At 39.0% G+C, this 22,020-nt stretch overlaps 1 pseudogene; it reads right to left on the reverse strand.

Moving 5' to 3' along the window:
• Nucleotides 1-1,837: 1,837 nt before the first annotated feature.
• Nucleotides 1,838-22,020, reverse strand: part of LOC129626888 (S-phase kinase-associated protein 2-like) — a 48,104-nt pseudogene continuing 27,921 nt past the window's right edge.

The following is a 22,020-nucleotide window of genomic DNA, read 5'->3' on the forward strand; positions in this document are numbered from 1 at the left end:
TTTTCCCAGGGTTAATTACCTTTCACTGCTCTCTGCTAATGAGTCAGCTGTCCCTGTCAGCGCACAGCCCTGGTTCATCTGGAGGCCTCGCTGTTGGACAAACAGCTAGTGACAGTTCTATTTACATACGGGGGTGTTTGTTGTGCAAAGATTTCCAAAGGCTTAAAAAAAAAATCCCTTCATTTTCATGTGTTTCCATGCTACAAATGTTCTTACAAATAAGATGCTACTTGGTCAAGTCTTCTTTTCTGCTCAGGCCACTGGCTTCACCACCAGAAGGTGGAAAACACCAAGTCCTGGAAAGAGGCAAACTTCACAGCTTCAACAGAAAGCTTTGTCTTCCTGGTTCCTCAGCGTTGTAACAATGACCCCGTGGGGATGAGATGGGACTCAAAAGTTTACAACGTCCTTCCCTGGTAAAAAGACTTTCTAAGAGACACATTCGGGAAAAATAAATTTGAGGGCAGAAAAAGAGAGACATGAAACATAGATTTATCTGTACATGAAAAGTGAATCAGAAAATTGAGCTTTCAAAAAAAATTACTTGAAAACTACGCTTTCACTTAAAATGTCTAGGTCATTGTGGGATATATAGATATATATGTGTCTATATGCGTGTGTTCCTATGTCCATATATGTATGTATATATATATGTGTGTGTGTGTGTGTGTATTCATGCACACTTAGGATTTATTATCCAGTTTATAGCTCTGCTCCCTAGACCACGGTTCTGTTCTCCATCTCACAATGTAGACACAGTGTGCCTTTACATATTTCTGAACATTGTGACGAGAGATTTACACATCTCTTCCCTCTTTGTATCCCAGCAGGAACTGAGGGGGATCCACAAACAGTAAAGTGCTCACTGATTCCACTCAACAAAAAGGGGTATTGTTTGCAAGCCCTCTGCTAGAGGCAAGGCTTCATCCAACCAAGAGATGATTGCAAAAGTTTTGGCAAAAAGATAGATGCTGAGAATTTCTTTAGCTAGTTGAGAAATGAAGACTGATACAAAGCATGGAGTTATAAGTACAGGAATACCACATAAGTGCTTTCTGTTCTGACAAAGGACAGAAAAACTGGAAAATGGAATGAAATCACTGGTATGAGTGGTACAAATAATAACTGGGATTCAACGTATATCATTTAAAATATACAAACCAGCTAGTATGAGGTTATATTTTTTAAAAAAGAGCTAAAGAAGAGTAAAAACAAAAGCATTGATATATTGATGTAAATACTAGAATAAAATTAACAACTTCTACCAAAAGAAACTAAAAATAGAAATCACATACTATAAAAGGCTAGAGTACATTTAACAAGTAACACTTTCTTGAAAATAATTAAGGTTTAAAGGTAGTATTTCATAGTGATTGTGTATTTTGTTAGCTGAGTGACCTGCCAACTATCTTATAAAATAAGCAAAACACATGAACCCTACTTTTCTCATGCGTTACCTGTAAACATTTCTTTCTGTACTCTCAGAGTTATTCCCACTGTTCCCTTAATATAAACAAGTTGAATTAGGATGTTTAAATATATTGTAAGATGTTACAGAAAAACCCAAACTAACTTTTTGGCCAAACCAATATTTGGTGCAGTGAAAAAAAAAGCATCACTGATCCCACTTTGACAGCCTCTCAAATGTCCCTAAATGCTCTAACCTCAGGTAAGTGTCCTGCTCTGACCTCAGGTCAGTAGCTCAGGTTCTACTCCACACCAGGACCACTTGCTTCCGATACCCCAAACTCCTGCACTGCTAACAAGGGTCCAGGGGCTCCCGCTACTCCACGGAGCACAGCTTGGACAGCAGTGTCAAAGCAGCAGTTCTCAGACCTCAGCCAGCACCACGGTCACCCGCAGGGGCATCTGGGGTGGGCGTGAGCAAGGCCCTTCCCATCATGTTCCAGGCGATGCAGGTGCTGATGGTCTGGGGACCACACTCAGAACTGTCACCTTCAATGTTCGCTAACACAGGCTGTGAGGCAAGCCCATCCCACAGTCTAAATTCCCTATGCCCACATGGAGCAGAGGCATTCCCCACTCTGTTCTCAAGCTATGTATCTGCTGTTTTTAATACTTTATGCTAGAAAAGAACAGGTACAAAGTGAATGTTCTGGCCCCTCACTGGAGTACGTTCTGAGAACCACTTTATAGCTTATTGAACTTGATCTTCCCTTCAGATGAAGCCATTCATGTTGAGAAAGAAACAGTAATTGTGCACTTCTTCATTACAGGTGCCATTAACAAATGTAAGCTCAGAAATTACAGATCTAAGACTGCACCAGCACTGAAACTAGCCCATAGCAAATAAAATAAGAGGATGAATTAATTAAAAATGATATCATAAAAGTGAATTTCCATGTCAAGCAAGAATGCAGTTTTCCCTGAGACAATCAATGTTTTACCAGCCTTAGTACATTTTCACTTATCCCTAAATGGTACAGCAAGTTTCTCAGAGACTATTGAAGGGTTCAGGTCGCTGCTATATTGAAGAACACATCATCCCGAAAACTTCTCGAAGGATGAAAATACCTTTTAGTCTAAAACTAAAAAATCTATTTGCATTGCTGTCAGGGTAAACACCTCCGTGAGAAAGCTCTTACAAGGGTATATCCAGCATTGTTCATTGGAATACATATTTTAGAACTAGAAGTGTGAGAGCAGTTAGAAGTAAAATAAATTTATTTATAAAAAACAATTTATTTTGTAGAAGAACACATCACTGAAGAGATGGAGGATGATTCCCCAAACAGAAAGTTACACATGGCACAGAAGTGAAGTGCTTTTACAGGGATGTGCCCAGACAAGGAAAAACTATTTAGTGTCCTGAGCCACGAACTTACTAAACAATATTCCAGTAAAGCTGGGAGAATCATGGCTCAATTTAAGAAATCACAGTAAGCCAATGAGAACAATTTTAAAATTCTTTTTGAAATTCCTCTCCCATTTAGGTTACCACAGAGTATTGAGCAGATTTCTCTGTGCTATACAGTAGGCCCTTGCTTTTTATACATTTTAAATATAGCAGTGTGTACATGTCCATCCAAAACTCCCAATCTACCCCTCCCCACTATCCCCTGGTTCCCATAAGTTCATTCACAAATAAGAACAATTTTAAAGGAATCTGTAGCCCTTCTGGAATTCTTGCCACCTCTTATGTGGTCTTGCTATCCCCCGAGATTTTATTTAACAAAGCTATTCTAAAAGTACTGCTGCTGCTACTGTTAAGTCACTTCAGTCGTGTCTGACTCTGTGCGACCCCATAGACGGCAGCCCACCAGGCTCCCCCGTCCCTGGGATTCTCCAGGCAAGAACACTGGAGTGGGTTGCCATTTCCTTCTCCAATGCATGAAAGTGAAAAGTCAAAGTGAAGTCGCTCAATCGTGTCCGACTCTTAGCGACCCCATGGACTGCAGCCTACCAGGCTCCTTTGTCCCTGGGATTTTCCAGGCAAGAGTACTGGAGTGGGGTGCCATCCTAACCTCACCTAAATACAAGATAACATCACAAATAAGGAATCTGGTCAACGCCAGTATAACCAACCTTCTCCATATAGAACAGTGTTTTTAAATGAACACATTGACTTATTTACTCCTCACTAAGCACCTATTCTTCTAGAGAAAAAGGGGGAAGAATTCATATAAACAGGTGTACTCCTGGAGAGTGGAGCGGGGTGTGAGGTGTGTGCCCCTCTCATAGTACAAGTGTTTGTGTTGCACAAACCAAAGAGGTGATGAAATGGAAGTCTTTGAGGAGATGGAGGTGCTGAGTTTATTTCTCGGTAAGTCAGGAGAACAACCTGAGGGTCCTGGGTCTGATGAGTTCTCGCCTGCAGAAGGACAAACATGAGGTATAGAGTGTGAGTAGAGGAGAACTCACGCAGCTCGGCTGTGCATGGTGCTGTCACACTGAGACTGCTGAGAGTCCAGATCTTAACCCGCATCTCTGCTTGGGTGCCTTTTACGAGTTATAATGAATCAGACTCAATAAGAGCCTCTGGTCATTTGAACATCTGGTTTTCCAGAGAGACCGGGACAGCTCACATCAGGCACTTCGTCCTGTGCTTATCCAATTCCAGAACCCTATTGGTTTTCACTAGTTTCTCTCTCGACCCCCACATTTCACTATCTGTAGATGATTACTGAGGAAATTTGACCTTAGTTTTCTGTCAGAGGCAACATACTACATATTTTGGGAAGACATTAAATTTTTCCAAAAAGGTGTGTATAAGAAGAAAATTCGTTGGATGAACTACAGAATCCATCTTTTAAAAACTTAGTTTATATACTGTGATTCCAAAGTGAATAACAAGAACACTCGTGAAATGAAGACTTGGCCTCCAGGAACCAAGATGGGTTTCCTCTCACATTCTAACTCCTCCTCCCAAGTGTGGTTCTGTATTCCTACAGGAAGCCATGCCTACTCAGATCACAGCCCCTGATCCCATCATGTATCACCCTCAACATGCTCTTCACCACCCACCTATTGACAGCTCCCACAGGGCTGGGGCAACCTTGTCTCTGCCTCCTCCAGAGTCCAGAAACCCAGTGAGAGGGCTGAGTATTTGAGGACCGCTGACCAATTAATTATTAAGAAAACAGAGAACTGTGATAAGGGCACTGCCTCTGGGATATGAATTTTAAGAAAATAATATCTAAAGATAAAATACAAAAGTACCCATAGCATGTAGCAAAAAGTTATGCAGGTGAAAATATACAGGGTAGATCAGCTTGTAAGACTAGTACCTATGATGCTTAAAGTCAATGATTGTATTATTAATGTTATATCTGAAAAGTAGGGATGTACAAAATAACAATCTTATGAACAGTCTGCTTGTGAATTAAGATCAACTTAGCAAATTAAAAATAATTTGCAAGTTAAAATGTACCCAAAACATTATGCAATCTTGCTATTACCTTAATGTTAATACATAAAACTATTGATTTTAATTCCAAGTGGGGGTGTATTAAAACTTAAGGATTGTCATAGCCAATTCAATCATATGCTAAAAACAGAAGAGTGACTGGTGTGTTACAAATGCCTAAAGAAACTAAATTGGGCAGTTCTTAAGATACCATGAAATAAAATTGAGGCAATGGAAGAAATACAGTATTATTTATCATGAATATGCCAAGCAATATGCTGACCCTAAATTAGGCAGAGGCAGTAGGGAATGGTGGAGGGTGCTTTAAGTGATGTGCAGGAGGCAAGAGGTAAACACAGAATCAGAGGGGGCTTTTAGCAATTGCCGTCTTCAATCATAACTGGACACCAATTCACGCACTGGACTAGGCATCTCATGGTCATATTATCTTAGTTAAGTCTCACAACAGCCTAAGGGGGTCGACATCATTATTCCTATTTTAAGTTGAGCTAATGCTCAAGACCCTTTATGATGCCAAGGTTTCTCCTGCTGTGTAGCTGTGGCTAAAATGGCAGGTGGAGCTTGCATGTCTTTCTCTGAGCAAATCCTGGAAAGACCCACAACTGAGAGCTCACAAAATAGGAATTTCTTTGTGTCATTTATTGGAAACTGCCTAGAGAGAATGTTCAGAAAGTCGGTGATGAGTGATAAGATTATGGAGACAATGAAATATGGTAAAAATCATAAAACCAGTCTGTGGGGAAAGACAGTGACAAATAACCTGGGAAATGCTCATAGTTGAAGGGACACTCCAAGCCCTCACCAAAGGTGGCAGGGGTAAAGTGGTGACACCAACCTGAATTTAAATCCTAACTCTAACATTTGCTAGTTCTGTGATCTCAGGACTGCATTTAACCTCCCTAACGGATCTTCAGGGTCTTCAACTGTTAAAAGTGTACCATAACAGAACCTCCCTCTAGAGCCCTGAAGACTTTTGAACTGTCATTCATAAAAGGCATGGCACATGACAGAAATTCTGTAAAACTCCACAATCCCCACAGAGATCAGTTTTCATGCAAAGCCCACAGGTAGCTGGTACCCAATTAAAAACCTCTCCTGGTCATAGTGAGGATATGTGTTGATGAAACAGATTAAATCTTTGGAAACTTAACAGCTCATTTTCCTTGTTAGTAGGAAAATTCATTAAGTATTCATTCAAAAATATTTGCTGACTTTTTAATTTTATTTCTTTGTGCTAAATACTATTGTAAATGCTTTATTATATAATAATTCATTTTGCATAATGACTGTACACAGCGATTATTAATTTTTCCCATCTTTCAAATGACGAGATTATAACACAGAGAAGTTAAATACTTGCCCAGAGTCACCCAGCCCTTGAGAAGCAGCCCTGGGAATTGGACACCTGCTGAAAGGTACATGTGTTAATCACAATAGCCTCTCATTATCATGAGAGAGTAGAGGGAGAAGCAGGGCTAGATGAGACAGAAATTATATTCTTGGGAGCCAAACCAAGAGAAAAGGAAGTAATGAATATACTGTGCAATTTGAAGCAGTGATAAGTACTATGGAAAAATACTCAAGAAGCTGAGGAGTATTTTAAATTGAAATAATAGTAATCTTTGCTCATTTAAAAGAAAGTACAAGAACTGTGCCTGTGGTGAAAGCAGTTAGAGCTCTCTACCCAGAATATCTAAAAAAGATGACAACTCAATAATAGGAAGATGAGCTACTCACTGAAAATGGGTCAAGGACTTGAACAGACATTTCTCCAAAGAAGACGTACAAATAGCCAATAAGCACATGAAAAGATGCTCAACGTCATTAGTCACTAGGGAAAAACAAAACGAATCTATGATGAGATACCACTTCACATCCATTAGGATGGCTATAATAAAAAGACACACAATAATAAGGGTTGGTCAGGAGATGAAGAAATAAGACATTCCTACACTGTTGGTGAGAATGTCAAATGTTGGTGAGAAAGTCAAACAGTGCAGCTGCCTTGGAAAACTGTCTGGCAGTACCTCAAATGGTTAAACATGGGGTTACTATGTAATCCACAATTCAACCCTTAGGTACATACTCAGGAGAAATAAAAACATATGTCCACACTCACAAAAACTGTACATCAATGTTCACAGAAGCATTGTTCATAAACAGTGGAAAAGAGGAGACAACCCAAATGTTCATAAACTAATAAGTGGATAAATAAAACATGGTCTATCCAATCAATGGAATATTGTTCCACAATACAAAGGAGTGAAGCACTGATAGATGATACAACATGGATGAGCCTTGAAAATATTATACCGTGTGAGAGAAAAGTCACAAAAGACCATACGCAATGCTATTCCACTTAGATGAAATCTCCAGAGTAGGCTTAGCTACGAAAACACAAGCAGACAAGTGGTTGTCTGGAGCCTGGGGCAGAGGGAACATGAGCATGATGGCTAAGGGATGCAGAGTCTCTTCTGGGGAAAGGGAAATGCTCTAAAGCTGATGTGTAAATCTGAACATACTGACGACTATTGAACTATAACATTAAATAAGTAAGTTGTATTATATCTGTATGTGAATTATATCTCAACAAAGCTATTCGAAAAAACAGGTGGAACCATACAGAGCGTAGCGAGGAGTCTGCATTTTGTGTTAAGTGTGATAAAGATGACTTTGGGCAGCTGTGCACAGAGGCGTGGAAGTCTGGGAGAGCAGTGTCCAGGCTGTGGCAGTCACCTGGGTACAAGGAGGTGGACCTTGTCCGGGGTAGAGACAGGAAAGAGAAAAAGAGGCAAATGGCTAAAGGTCCATCTTCAGTGTAAATCAAGGAAAAGTACAAAAAGAAGACAGATCTGGATCTACAGCCTACTGTGATCTAAGCCCACGCCTCCCAGTGTCCTCATGAGTCCTCAGGGCAGAGGAGCCAACGCCTGCCCCTCCTGCTCACCTCCTCCTTCTCAGTCCCAGGGGACACGCTCCTCTTCCCTGCCCCCACCACCTGCATCTTCTAGGACAGCTCAAAGCCCTTGCTCCTCTGGTTCTCTTCCGTCTTCTGAGTTTCTGCACCAACATCCTTGATATATAACATTTAGGAGTGAAGTGGAACCTTTTGTTTTTAACATGATGTAAATGTAATAACAAAAACATATTAAAGGCACTTAGACTTTAAAGCTATTCCACACAGAGTTGATACAGGACTTTGCTGCTTAACTTCACGGAAAACATGGGGCTATCTACTAGGAATGGTCCCAAGGTCTCACCTTTCCATGTACAGACACCCTGTTATCTGCATCCTCTCATCTGTCTCTTTTTCTCTCTGGTTTTAGAGGAGAATGCTCCCTCCCGATTTTGGGCTCCACTACACATGCTTCCTACCTGATCAAGTTTGTTTTTCATCCATCTCTTGTTTCAGCCTTCTATACCCTCTGGTTCCTTCTCTTCAGTATATAAACATGTTTCTCCTCTATATATTGTTGACTCTGTTCTTCAAACTCTTTAAAATTCCCAGAGGCTTTCTGTTCTCACCTTACTTTCCAGTAGGACCCATGGTGACCTGGCTCCCAGTCTCTGAGTCAACCTGAGTGTCCATGGCTGAGCTCACCAGTGTCTTCCTACTCAGTGTGTCTCACAGCACATTGTCAGTCTGTTTTCTGAGCTAGTTGTTTACACCCTTGTTTTCTACAAATTGGAGAAATTCTCGAATTTCTCCAGTTCTCTTCATTCCTCTTTTGTTGGCTCCTCTTTGCTACCTTTCCACTAAAACACTGCTCGTCCCCGGTGTTGCTAATTTTGATCCTCTTCGCACTCCGTACATTCTCCTTGGAAACCACATCCAAATGTCCCTCTCAGATCTTGCCCTTGTATCTCAGATCCATGGATCAACTGGATACTCAATATCACTACCTGGTTGTCTTGCATTTATCAGCTTTTCCTCTAAATAACCTCTTCCTTCTGAACCTCTTAACCTTGCTAATCACCCCCACTGTGATCCCAGCCACAGGGCTGTCACTTACGACTCCTGACCAGTTTTCAAACCTATGCTCTGGGCCTGCCTCCTGCATAGCATGGGCCCCGCTGGCCTGTGAATGTCAGTTTGCCCGTGTCACCTGCTGTGGTATGACATCTCACAATACTTGTGTCTATATCCACAATGCTGGAACACAGCAGACTCTCAATAAGCTGGTCAATGGATGGATGGATTCAGGCCTCTTTAAATGGCTCTTCAACAAAATCTTCCCTGAGGCCACAGCTAAGCAAAAGCAGTCATTCTATTCTTTAAGTCATAACCTTACCTTTTAGGGGAAAATGGAACCACCTAGGCCTGGTGGGGTGCTCTGGCCCCACATACAGTAGGGACGAGTGGCAGAGTGGAGTGGCATGTGGCCACGAGGAAACCTCCCTATCACATGAACAATGACCCAGCCAAGGCTGGTGACTTCAACCACATCACTGTGCTTCACTCCAGCTCACAAAGTCCCCGAGGGCAGGTAGCATGACTTACATGCATCGTCTAAACTCCTGGCAAATTCTAGACACATCACTATTTCTTAGTCAACCGAGGGCCTGAATAACCTGTTTCAGTTTTCTAGGGCTGATATTTACATTTTTTTACTTCACTGGGAAACTATAAAATACAAACACTATCTTAAATCATATCCAACCAGAACAAAATATTTTAATCATTTGTGAACTTGACGTGGTATCTACCTAGAAGAGTTCCACTGTGATCGAAACTCTTCATCCTTAGATTCTTTATTTCCAACAAACACTTCTGCATCTTGCACAGCGTTCACAGTTTCTGTGCTAGATAACTTTGATGTGATGCTGTTCAGCACCAGAGCTAAAGCTAACACAGTTCTCAAAGTTTCTGTGATAGACACTGAAAAATTATTTTAAATACAGCTTCTCTTCTAAAGGATTTTTGTCAAATCGCATTAACTTGACTCTTCTTACTCGGTATTCTATTTTCAACATGGTATTTGCAAAAGATTAGACAATGTTTTTGGGTTAATCTTCTATAATAATTTAAGGAAACTGAGTATTATAATAGTAGCTGCTTAAATAAGATCTAAAATGCAAAAATAAATAACTATGATGAATCTACATGTAATTCATAATCCGTAATCGATGTCATTTTTTCTTAAGCAAAGTGAAATCTTAACGAGTCCACAGAGAGAAAGGGAACACAGTGGCTGACTGTGTAACTCATGCTGCCTGAGGCCACAGTGTCGAGCAGGGTCAGCCAGGCTCTGATCTGAAGCCCTGAGTTCTGGGCAGGCTCACCCATGTCCCCAGGGCATGGTCACCTCGTCTATGAAAGGGATGATGGCAGACCTCACTCATGGGCTTTTCCTCTGGTTGTTCTTAGAATTAAAAGAATTCATAGCTGCAAAGGATTCAAAATAGCAGCCTGCATGAAGTCAACACTGTGTTATTATCACAGTCAAAAAAATTATGTCTTCTGCTCAACATTAACATCCTCAGAGGAAGAATTTAGTGATCAGGTGTTTTCAGGTGAGTGTGTGCTTTCGCTCACAGACCTAAGATTCTGCCTGTTTGGCTAAACATGTAACTTCGATGTGCTAATGTTTAGCACCAGTGCTAAAGCTCATATAGTTCTCAGAACAGGCTACTTCTGATACCAGGTTATGGCCAGCTAAATATCTATGTATGAAGTATATCGAAGACTTACGCTGTCTGTGAACTATTTTTCAAATTTGGGGATGTTTTCATTTTTAAAAAGTTCATCAAGTTACAGAATTGAGGGAATGAAAAGGACCCACCACACTCAACCATGAATATGACAGATGTTATCAAAATAAAGCAAGTTATTGGGTCAGGATCATTCAACAACTTAACGATATTTGACTGTGAGTAGAATGTGGAGGAGCCTGGTGGGCTGCAGTCCATGGGGTCGCTGGGAGTTGACATGACTGAGCGACTTCACTTTCACTTTTCACTTTCATGCATTGGAGAAGGAAATGGCAACCCACTCCAGTATTCTTGCCTGGAGAATCCCAGGGATGAGGGAGCCTGGTGGGCTGCCGTCGATGGGGTAGCACAGAGTCGGACACGACTGAAGTGACTTAGCAGCAGCAGAACCCAAAGTCCATGGGATCTGGTGTCACTTGACACTGTCGCTGACAATGTTTTTCCCCCTAATCTCTGCACTCAGAGACCACACAACATAGAAAGAAATTAAGAGCATGGATTTGGGGAACAGTTAGATTTGGGTTCAAGCCTTGATCCTGCTGCTGACCTCCAGGAAAACACCTGTATGGGTCTCAATATCATTTGCTTTATCCACAAAAAGGGGTACAAAGGGAAATATTACAAGTAATAAATCACATAACGCATAACACAGGGGCTTAACACAAGACTGGCACATCGGTCTTGTGCATGCATCAGTGAAGGTCAAAGATTATCATTTTGTTATTACTGTCACATATATCATCCTTGTCACATACACAACATTTGTACCAGAAGTTCTTTTCCTTATTGGCCAAACCTAAGAAATAGTCCTTGGGTCAATGACTTAACAGGTGTGTGTGAATATGTGTGAGTGTGGGGGTTAGAGAGGAAGAAGGAAGAAGGGAAGTGTGTGTTTCCATCATTCGACAAAGCCAAGTCCTGGATCCCACAGTTGCTGGCGTCGCCCTTGGCTCACCTGCAGTCTTGCTGAGATACGGCCTAGATACCATCTCCAACCACAAAACCTAACTGTTGGAGTCTCCTGGTTCACCAGGTCCCATTATGTAGAAACAGTCCCAAGGAAGTAAGGGAAGCAGGCATGGGACATCACCAAGCTTCAAATGTTCACGGGAGTTAAAAAGGGACCCCAGAAGATTCCTGCCAGTCCTCTACTCAGCACGAGATTTCCTACAAAAACACTTAGAAATTTGACCTTCAAACCAAAGGTCCGTGTCAAAATGCACAAACTGTCCTACAATCTGAAATCGATGGCTGGGAAGTGATTCAGAATGTATTTCAGAAAAAATAAAACCAGTGGAATATTCTATTAGCTCAAAAAGTCTCAGTGAAATGCATTCCACTTACCTGTGAAAACCAATGTGAGGATTATTCAGAAAGGTTTTTTATTTGTTTTGTTTAGACTTAGAACCTGCCTTTCGGGAGTAAAATGGTAGAGCTTTAATCCTTAGGTAAAAAATTCCTAAATACATCATAGAACTAGGATAATCCTTCATGAAGTCAAAAGCAAAAAAAGAAAATGGAAAAAGAACTTCCTCTACCCTTAAAAATGCCCTCTGCAGTACCCCATCTCTGTTCCTTCCCTTCCTCAGGCCTGACATTCTGTAGATGACCGCCCTTATTTGTCCCTACATGTTTTCCAAAATATAAAAGTGAAATAGAGTCCCAAGGGCACTGTACTTGAAAGGTTATGAGAGTTAGAGAATTTTAACCATGCCTGCCAAATCAGCAGATGGCTTGTGATTATAATTATATGCATCAATAAAACGAATAATCTTTACAAAATTTGAATTTCTACTAAAGTAAGGGATTTAGTAAGCAGATGCAACAGAATGCATTTTCTTTAACCCTTTTGGTAGACACTGGTATATTTCACACACAAAAAAAGATCAAGGGCTGTGTACATAATGGGTTGTGTACTCGAATCTCTGCCCCTTTCTAGAGTAGTCATTTTGTCAGCCTCAATCTTTTCTTGATTTCATTTTCTTCATGAGCATATTTCATCCTCACCCCTTTCTCACCCTTCAGAATAGAAATGTTAAGACTAATTCCCTACCATTGTTTGTTATTTGAAAGAAGAAAATTTAAAAGAGGTAAATACCTTCATTCTAATTCATACCAAATATACTGTAGAAACAAAAGAGCGCACACTCATGCATCTTCCTAGCTGACGGTATTCCTTTACAAATTAGGTTTTCAATAACAAAATTTCTCATTTATTGTTTTCTTATTCTCTTTAATCTACATGCCAGGAATGAAAATACTGTTTATTCTATTTAAATAATTAACTATTTCATTTCAGTCTGCTTCTGCATAACACTAAGTCGAGACAAGTAAGTTTTGTCTCATGCCAAGCATGCATTCACTCATATAGAAACTGGACACAGACCGGGCATGCCTGAAAAAAGGATGAGACCAGGTTTCCACAGTAGCCTTGTGCCATGCTTCCTTCATGGAAAAACTCAAAGTTTAGGAAATGAAACTGTCTTTGTTACTTTTAAATTTTGAAAAAGGTGGGGAAAATGTACCATCTCCATTTGTAGACTTGTTCTGCAATGAAATCATGATGCAAACATTTTTCACAGAATACCAAGTGTAATTTTTTCATCTTAGTAGCATATCAATTAATATATATTTTACTCTGACAAACCAACAGTATTTAGGAATATTTGGAGAACATAAACTGTGTCAAGTACCTCTGTTCCTTCATATTTATACTGTGTAAGTCAAATAAATTAAAATATTTGTATTTTAAAAGCTATTATACTTTTGTAGTTAATACTACTTAGTATAAATAAGTCACTAATAAGACTTCGGATGTATTCACATTTTTGAGAGTACCTATAGACACAAGATCAGAAATTCTTCTTAGCAATGAAATTCTAAGTTGCAATTTAAATATACAGGTCAAACCCTAGCAGAACAAGTGTTTCTACAATTAAATATGAAGACTTAAATCAAAAAAGTAACAAATTTGTACCTGAAAGCTTATCAATTTGATACTACACTTAGAGTTCACTGGAATGAAATTTTAAAATATTTATCAGTCAACTAGGTTCAAGTTTCTTTAGTTAATGGAATAAAATATTTTCCAATCATAAAGTCCCTGAAGAAGAAAAATTTTTTACCAAATCAAAGTATCAATTATAAGAAATAATCTACACCAAAACCTTATGAAATAAACCCCAAAAGGACAAAAAATAAAGATACTAAGTTAACAAAAAAAATGAGAAGTAATCCTAATAGTAGATAAAGACCTTTGCTTTCATTAAGTACTTAAATTAGGGAATGAAATACGGAATTTCATTTCAAATTCTTTTCTGAAATGAAATGAAATTCAGTATTTCTGGTTATAGGAGGCTGAAGTTCAAATGTAATGAAATTTTAATATACATTTAATTGCTATTAATAAAACTATGCATAAGAAGCCCATCGAATCACATGTATCAATATACATTTGGTATTTTTAACTTGTTTACCTTAGACTTGGTATGAGCACACAGCCACGTAAAATGGACTTTTCACAATCTTTCAAGGAATCTCACAAAATTGAGGGCTCTGAAAGTGAAAACATGAGAAAGAGTTCTGTACTAGTGAGGCAAGCATGAAGGGGTCTTCATGTGATGTTGTTAGGTCCACCCACTGGTTTAAGCTCCAGGGGAAAGTTAAGGCAGGAAAAGCTTTTCAAATACTTATATCACCTTATTTAATTTTAACAGAAGTTATGACAAGAGCAAGATTTATCCACCCACCCCCTATCCAACAGACCAAGAAACTGAGGCCCAGGAAAGCTAAATAACTCTCCAGGAACACAGATCTAGGCAGTGGAAGAACCGGGTTTCAAACATATGAACTTGGGAAGGGAGTAGAGCAGGTTCTCTGGTTACTCTGTGTCACTCACATGGCACTCAGACGGCCTCATCTCCAGCAAACGTGTCATAGTTCTTTTCCTTAGGACTGGAAATGAGCCCCCTGCACTACCCACCCCAAGCCACACCATCCTTTGAACTTACAACACTTCTCTCTCAAATCAATTTGAATACAAGTTCAATAACACAGAGTTTCCTTCTATCAGCAGAAATGAAGTTCCTCCCGTTTCTTTTGAAGAAGAAAGTTAAACAGCAGGTAGAAGCATTTTCTTCGTGCATTTTCATAGTTAGATTTTTAAAAACATCTCTTAAGTTCAAGACCAATCCTGATGCAAACAAGTTCCCATAAAGCAAAAGTAATGACCCAGGCCCTCTGATCTCAATTGCAACGCAGCCCAATTTGCTTGGAAGAGTGACAACTATATTTCTGTGGAAGCAAATCCCACTCAGTTTTATCCACAGTGACACGAGTATCACACTTGGGCCCGCTTGCCCAACCTTAGCTGCACTGATGGGGAGAGGAGTCAGACATGTACAGCCATCCGAAAGGACTGTGTGTGTTCTGAACGTCTCATTCCCGTGTTAACATGATGAACATAAGCAACCACAGAAAAAAATAAACTATACTACATGAGATTCAAATTTAAAATGTTCAGTACAAGAAGAGAACCTCATGGATCTACAATGTCCGAAAGAAAGACTGACTGCCTAACTTGCGTAACTCTGCCTTAAGCTAGAATTGTCAGTGGTAATTGTAGCCACTTTCAGACCGCCTGGGCTTTCCACAATTTCTACCCCATTAAAGGCCTGGTGATGAGATGACATATTCCAAATATCTGAATTGAGTAAAATCAAAGTACCTCTTTCTTACTTGAAAGAACAAGACACTGTTAGAACACCTTCTTCACAAAATTTATTTCCTTCTCAATTCTGGTCACTATAAAAATAATACTTAGAGTTCATAATACATAGTATATATTATATACTGTCCACATATAGTCTTAAATGACTCATAAAGAAAATGAATGCTGGGAACACACTGGAAAGAGAAAAGTACTTCAAGACACAAAAAAAGTATATGACCTCTGGTTCAGTGAGATCCCATTCTAAACTTCTATTATGAATCTCCCATGAATACTAATTGTGAGCAATCACTCAGTATCCTAATATTTCCATATTCTTACATAAATAAAAATGTTTCAGGGCAAGTAATGCAAGTTTGGAAATCAGTTTCTGTGTAACACGGACAGTTTTAATTCATGAACAGATGACACGCTATTCTAATATTAAATGACAATGTCTTCAAAAATTGAATCCTGACAATATTATGAATCCAACTATTTTAAAACATCACACTTAACAATACTTTTTTAAATGTTTTCAATGAGAGTATCAGGGTTTATTAAACCATTGACAATCCACTTAGCTGACAGTCCTTAGAATAAAATACTGAATTTACCTGAATGCCGTGTAACAACGTCATTCTCTCTTGAACTAAACAGCCTCTGAGTACACACATCTAAGGCAGACAGACATTTCAGCAAGGCAGATAAGACTTTCTGGCAACTTCCTGTTGCCATATTTCTCTAAAAGGATCCTGCAATGTTAGAGCTCAATACTAACTGCATTTTTCAAGGGATACAGTACCCCCATGCTGCTCAGTGTCAGAGAGCTTAGATTTTTCTCCCCAAGTACAGCAAGCAAATAACCACTAATCCTATTCAACATTACAAAATCACAGCAATGATTTTATTTGCAGATTCAAGAGAAGTGGAATGCACACACACAAAAAAAGGAGCTTTCATCTCCTTGTTCTGTTGTGTTTGATTGATTGATTTTTAAGATACTGATCGAGGAAATGGTTATCTCACACATGTAAATACATTCTAGCGGACGGGACAATTTCATATTGACAAGAAACAACTTCACTGCCCCCATTCACACCCCGGTTTCCCTTCTCTCTGAAAAGCAGCAGGACTAACTAAAATCAAAGTTACCTCATGCATCTGAAAGTTTCTCAAACCTTCACACACACCTGAACAGCCGTCCCTCGCAAAAGCCCCCTTCCTCCAGCCAACAGCCTGCCTTTCCAATTCAAGTCCCCTTGCATTCTGGAGGACACTCGACTTTGAAATGTAAAAACTTTTATGAAATGGCAAAAACGAAACGAGCAGAATGGCCACAGAAGAGCTTTGATCACTGAAGCAACATTTCCAGAAGTGATAGCAAAACCCCTTCATTCTGACCTACTTGTCGAGAATCGGACTTGCCTCGCCACGGTTAGGCTAAGATTTGTTCAACTTCTCCCTGGGGTTTAATTGCCAGACTGACTTACCCGCACCTCCTGCCTTTGTTCTGCTCTCATGCTGACACCAGGGAAGCAGTGATGTAGAATAAAGCAGGGGTGGGCCAGGGTAGTCCAGTGTTTGTGTCGTTGTGTGGTGTGCAGGGACACTCTGTGATACTCTAGTGAGCTGCTAAGCTTTTTTTGTGGGCTTTGTGTCATTTACTTAACGACCAATCTCATTAGCTGCCAGGGTACAATGGGCTGATGCATTTTCTATGTACATACTCTACACAGTGACCCTCAAGGTTGCCGAAGGTCTATTTAATCAGTCAAATGCTGAATATATTTGCAGTAAATCACTAAAAAAAAAAAAAAAGAAAAAGAAAAAAAAAAATGAGACTCCCGAGGTATACTGCAGTCTCACTGTTTTAAGGGTGGTTACTCGCAGGTAATAAAATACATGCATATTTAGCCAAAACAAGGGTAGAGCAGGCAGAGATGAATTCTCTGGTTGGAACGGGTGACCTTAATTTAAAAAAAAAAAGAACTTTTAGCATCAAAGATATTTTCTCTGAGCAAGGACCCCAGATTTGAAATTGAATTTCTGCCTTCACTTAATCATATCAGCAGAATCCAAAAGCAGTGTTCCCTTTCACAGTTTCTCCGGACCCTCATGTCACCCCCACCCCAGTTCTACTGCCCGCACCCTGCCCGCCCCCCCCCACCAGCCCGAGCAGCCTCAGGACTGGCAAAGTTGCCTTTCTGCCCTCTTTCCGTGACAAGGTAGAAACCCTTTTAACTCCTCTGAAAAATGAAATGCTGACAGCACGGTGAATGACGACAGCTGTCCATAAGTATCAGGGAGAGCTCCATTGTCCAGCCAGTCCCTGGATAAAACCAATACTTTACAGCAGAGGCTGTTCAGCTTGGCCACAGAGTGTGGGGAGAAGCGGAGGAGGTCACTGGAGATTTCGCACACTAATTTAATCTGGGAAAAGGCAGGCTCTGCCTCTCCCCTGAACAGACTGGCAGCAGTCTGGGCGCCCACAGAACTATCTCCTTCTGCCTGTGCTCTATTTATTCCTTATCTCTGTTTACCAACCGCTAGGTCCCTTTCATTCACACCATGAGGCCGTTTTCCCTACTATCAGTCAGCAGCTGACACTGTGGAAGAGCCTCAAAGGCAAAAAAAAAAAAGGCAAAAAAAAAAAAAGATCAAAACTAAACCAAAGCTGTATAAACAATACAACAGCACAAGTAAATGCATAAACCCTGATTCCTAACCCAACCCACAGGGTGCAAACAGAACCTTTAGAGCAAATCCAACAAACCCACCACAGTGAGCTATGGCCACAGAGAAAGAATAGTCAAAAACCATTCATGAAATCACCATCCAAAATGAGGGGCTCAAATGGATGCTGATTCTGAAGCAGGTCAGGAGCATCCTTATCTCTATGGTGATCAATTCACTGTCACACAGGACATATTTACCTCTCCTGGGAAGGTGAGCACCACACTTCTGAAGGAAAACTCGCTCCCATTAAAATGCCAGCAGATGGGGAAAAGATCCACCAATATGATGATGATTATCAGTTAAAGGGAATTCAAACACATTAACTTTTTCAATACCTCACCATGTTGGTTAAATTTAAGCAATTCAAGAAACTGAGCATCAAACCTCTATCATTTTTATATAAAGATACTAAAAGCTCCATGCCATGCAGCCAACTGAATCTTTTTTCCATGTCCTACGTCAGTATGATTAACAGAGAAGAGATGCTGGGAAAAGACAACTTCAAGTACAACTTTTTATCTTTGAAGTCCTTTGCAGCCTGTGAGTAAAAACAGAGGCTGCAGCAACTGGTTTGAAGTGTAGAAAGAGGAGAAAACAAAACAAGTGTCATTTTGAACCTTGTAACTTTTGAGTAAATATGAATTCTGAATCTGAAAGATGCCTACATTAATCTTAAGGACTAAGGAAGTTTGAATATCTTGACAAATGGGAGGATGCCAATTAATATAGGTAGTTCATTGGAATGATTCAGAATATATGTGATTTAGAGAATAAATATGTATGTGCTTTAAGCATAGACACACACTGCTACCCATGTACACACACACACACACAATGAGAACATGTATAATTTCTAATGTTCCCTAGATTTAAAAAAATGTGACTTACTTCAAATTTCCCCGAGTTTTTCATTTTTATCATTGAAATGATTGGGAATGATTGGTTATTCTCATAAAAATCAACACCGTATTGACTCCATCACTAAGACCTTTACCAAAAAAGGGAAGACAAAATGTGGCTCATTATCTTGGATGATCAATTGGACCAGATTTCAGTTTGTGTTTTCACCTCTATGCATTATGAGCAATGAAGTCTTTACTACTTCGGATCCTTTTTTCCAAATGAATTAATGAATTAAATTTATCCTTTCACCAGCTGCTAGGCAGCAGATGGAACCATTTCTGAAGCCTTGTTGAATTCAATCCATAAAACTCATTTCCTAGGATTAGCAGTCCAAAGTTTCTTTTAATGTTTATATACCGCTTGGGATTTTGAATTGCATGATGTTAAACTTTCAATTTAACTATTCCTTTTGCATTTCATATCAAACAATTATGATCTTTTAGATTTCTATAGCAGACATGGCAGGTCACATAAGGACAGGAATTAATTTCAAGAGCAGTAAAGTCATACAAGTTACATTTTTTGATGTTTGTTCGCATGGTCCTACTACCATGGAAACTATTTGCACTGTGCTTTTCTGTTAATGTAAACCTAAATAATTACATAACTAATAGCTTATGATTTTTGTTTACTTATTCATAAATACTTTAAAGCTGCAACTGAAACATTTATTACGTTATGGAAGCTTAAAGTTTTGCAATTGAATTGTAAGAGTAAGGTTGTTACATTATCTGCAAATAATTACTATATATACCCAGTTAATTTACCTAGTAAGAATTTAATCCTGACCTTTTAAAATGGTAATAAGGCCAATTATACAGAGTATATAGATATACATTTTATAACATCTAACTTTTTAAAGAGCATGCTACCATGGACAGCTCCGAGCATTTCCACTCTTCATTTGCACTTAAAATGTCTAAGTTAAGAAGAACAAGAAACTTTAAAACTTACTGGTTGATGTTATAGCAGAATAGCAATGGCCACTCTTAAAAAAAAAAAAAAAAAGACTCCTTTAACCATAACTAAATTAGAATCTCCATAGAAGTTCCAATGTACTTTAAAAGGTTTTAAATACAACTACCTTATACTCTCCAAGGTACAGTATATCCAAATTTAAAATATAAAAGCTTTTAAGCTTAAAATGATGCAGCTTCTATAACATAAATACAACTAAAAAAGAGTGAATCACTCTTATGTGCAACAGTGATTTCCGCTAATTTGGCACAAGAAATCTATATTAATCTAATATTGGAGTAAGCCAAGAAGGCCACAATAATCACCAGTGAGTAATTGAATATTTAGAATAAGGATAAAAGAGATCATGGGTAATCTTAGGTTACACGCATAAAAGTAGGATAATATGCAGATGATATTTGCAAGGGGAAAAGTTAAGGAAAGTCTAATTTCAGTTTTATTTTAGACTATGAATTTGATGGTTTCCTGGTCCTTATTTACTTTTTTCTTCAACATAAAGATAGTGTACACAATTATGCTTAATATTTCTTCATCAGTTCTTTTCTCTTGAGTTTTGCAGTGCTAGTTATTACATACGGTAAGAGTTGGTATAACTTTTCTGACAATAAGCCACTTTCATTAAAAAAAATATTGGAGAAGTTATTTTGCACACTTTGCCTATTAGCTGCTTTGTTCTTTGAAATTGAAAGAGAAAAAGCTCACTATACCCCTTTAGGAGACATCTATTATTTCCACATGTATCAAAGCATGTTTAATAAATGCCTTGTTAGGATGAAAGGAACATGAGGCAAAAGACTGTTTATCAAGGTATTTGAAAATTTTCTCTCTCTTTTAGTAATATTTCATTGAACTCATCCTTCAGCAAAATTTTGTTCAAGGTTCGTATTAAGTCTGTCTCTTTTTTCAGCCTTTTCTACTATCACTCTTTAACTTTCTAAAGAGTCTCCTGATATCTGCATTTATAAAAAAATGAACCATCTCATTTTCTAAGAAGGCTGCTCTGATTCAATTCTCTAAATATTTAAAGACAAGATTATAAAGACCATACTTAACATTTTAAATACCTCTAGGACTTCAGACAAACTCTTTCCCTTATGTGTAAAAATGGCTGGAATTTCTGACTTTACAAAAAAAATATGGAACATCTTTGATATTGGTAATTTGTTTATAAAAATAATCTATATTGTTGTGCTGACAACCCACTTACCAGCCCCCCCGCCTGTCCCCCACTTCCCCAGAAAAGATTTCCTCTGTCCTAGTGAGATGTCAGATTTGCGATCTCAAGGACAGTTTTTGTGATCTCAGAAATCATTTCACTTTACTTTGTTTCAGAGAAAGAAGTGTACCAAGTATCATTTCATATCAAATATTCTGTTGCAAATTTGCACATTTCAAAATGTATATGAGCAAAGACAATACTGATGCAGTATAAATGCAATTGCACCAAGATATTTTATTCTGAAATCCTTCTCCATGAAGATCCAAAAATCTTTTTTTTTTGCAAAAATTTAAAAAAGAGAGATAGAAAGGGCATTTAAAATGTTGACCAAGTATCTACCACAGCAGAAACCAGAAACCGAAGTTCCAAACAAACATCAGAAAAACCATCTACATACTTCCAAACTTCAACCTTTAGTGGTATCATCTTTTCCCCCAGGAACAAAACTCAACATGACGACTTAAAACACAGAAACTTACTAAAATGCTGAGTGACTTAAACCTCTATGCTAGCAGTAACGCAGTTCCAAAGTTTTCAACTTACTTTTTTGTTCGCTTCCAAAACTTATATTTCTCTCCTCCCTTGTGTGCTGAACGGAAATATTAAAGCTGTTTCTTTGGAAGGTAGTTCCCATGATATGACATCCAGTGCCTTTGACTGCCGAGAGATAAGCACCTGCCTTGTGTCCCCTCTTTACGTCACACCTCCCTATTCAGACCTTCTCAATATGACTCACATTTGCACATCAACAGCCTCATGCGCATACACAGATTTTTTTTCGGCTCTGGGCCCAAAACTTTCACTTTAATTTTCATCACATGATTGCCGTGGCATATGTCCTTCCAAACCTCCCATATATCAGTCATCATGCAA

Source organism: Bubalus kerabau, chromosome 14 (genome assembly GCF_029407905.1).
Source record: "Bubalus kerabau isolate K-KA32 ecotype Philippines breed swamp buffalo chromosome 14, PCC_UOA_SB_1v2, whole genome shotgun sequence".
NCBI lineage: Eukaryota > Metazoa > Chordata > Mammalia > Artiodactyla > Bovidae > Bubalus > Bubalus kerabau.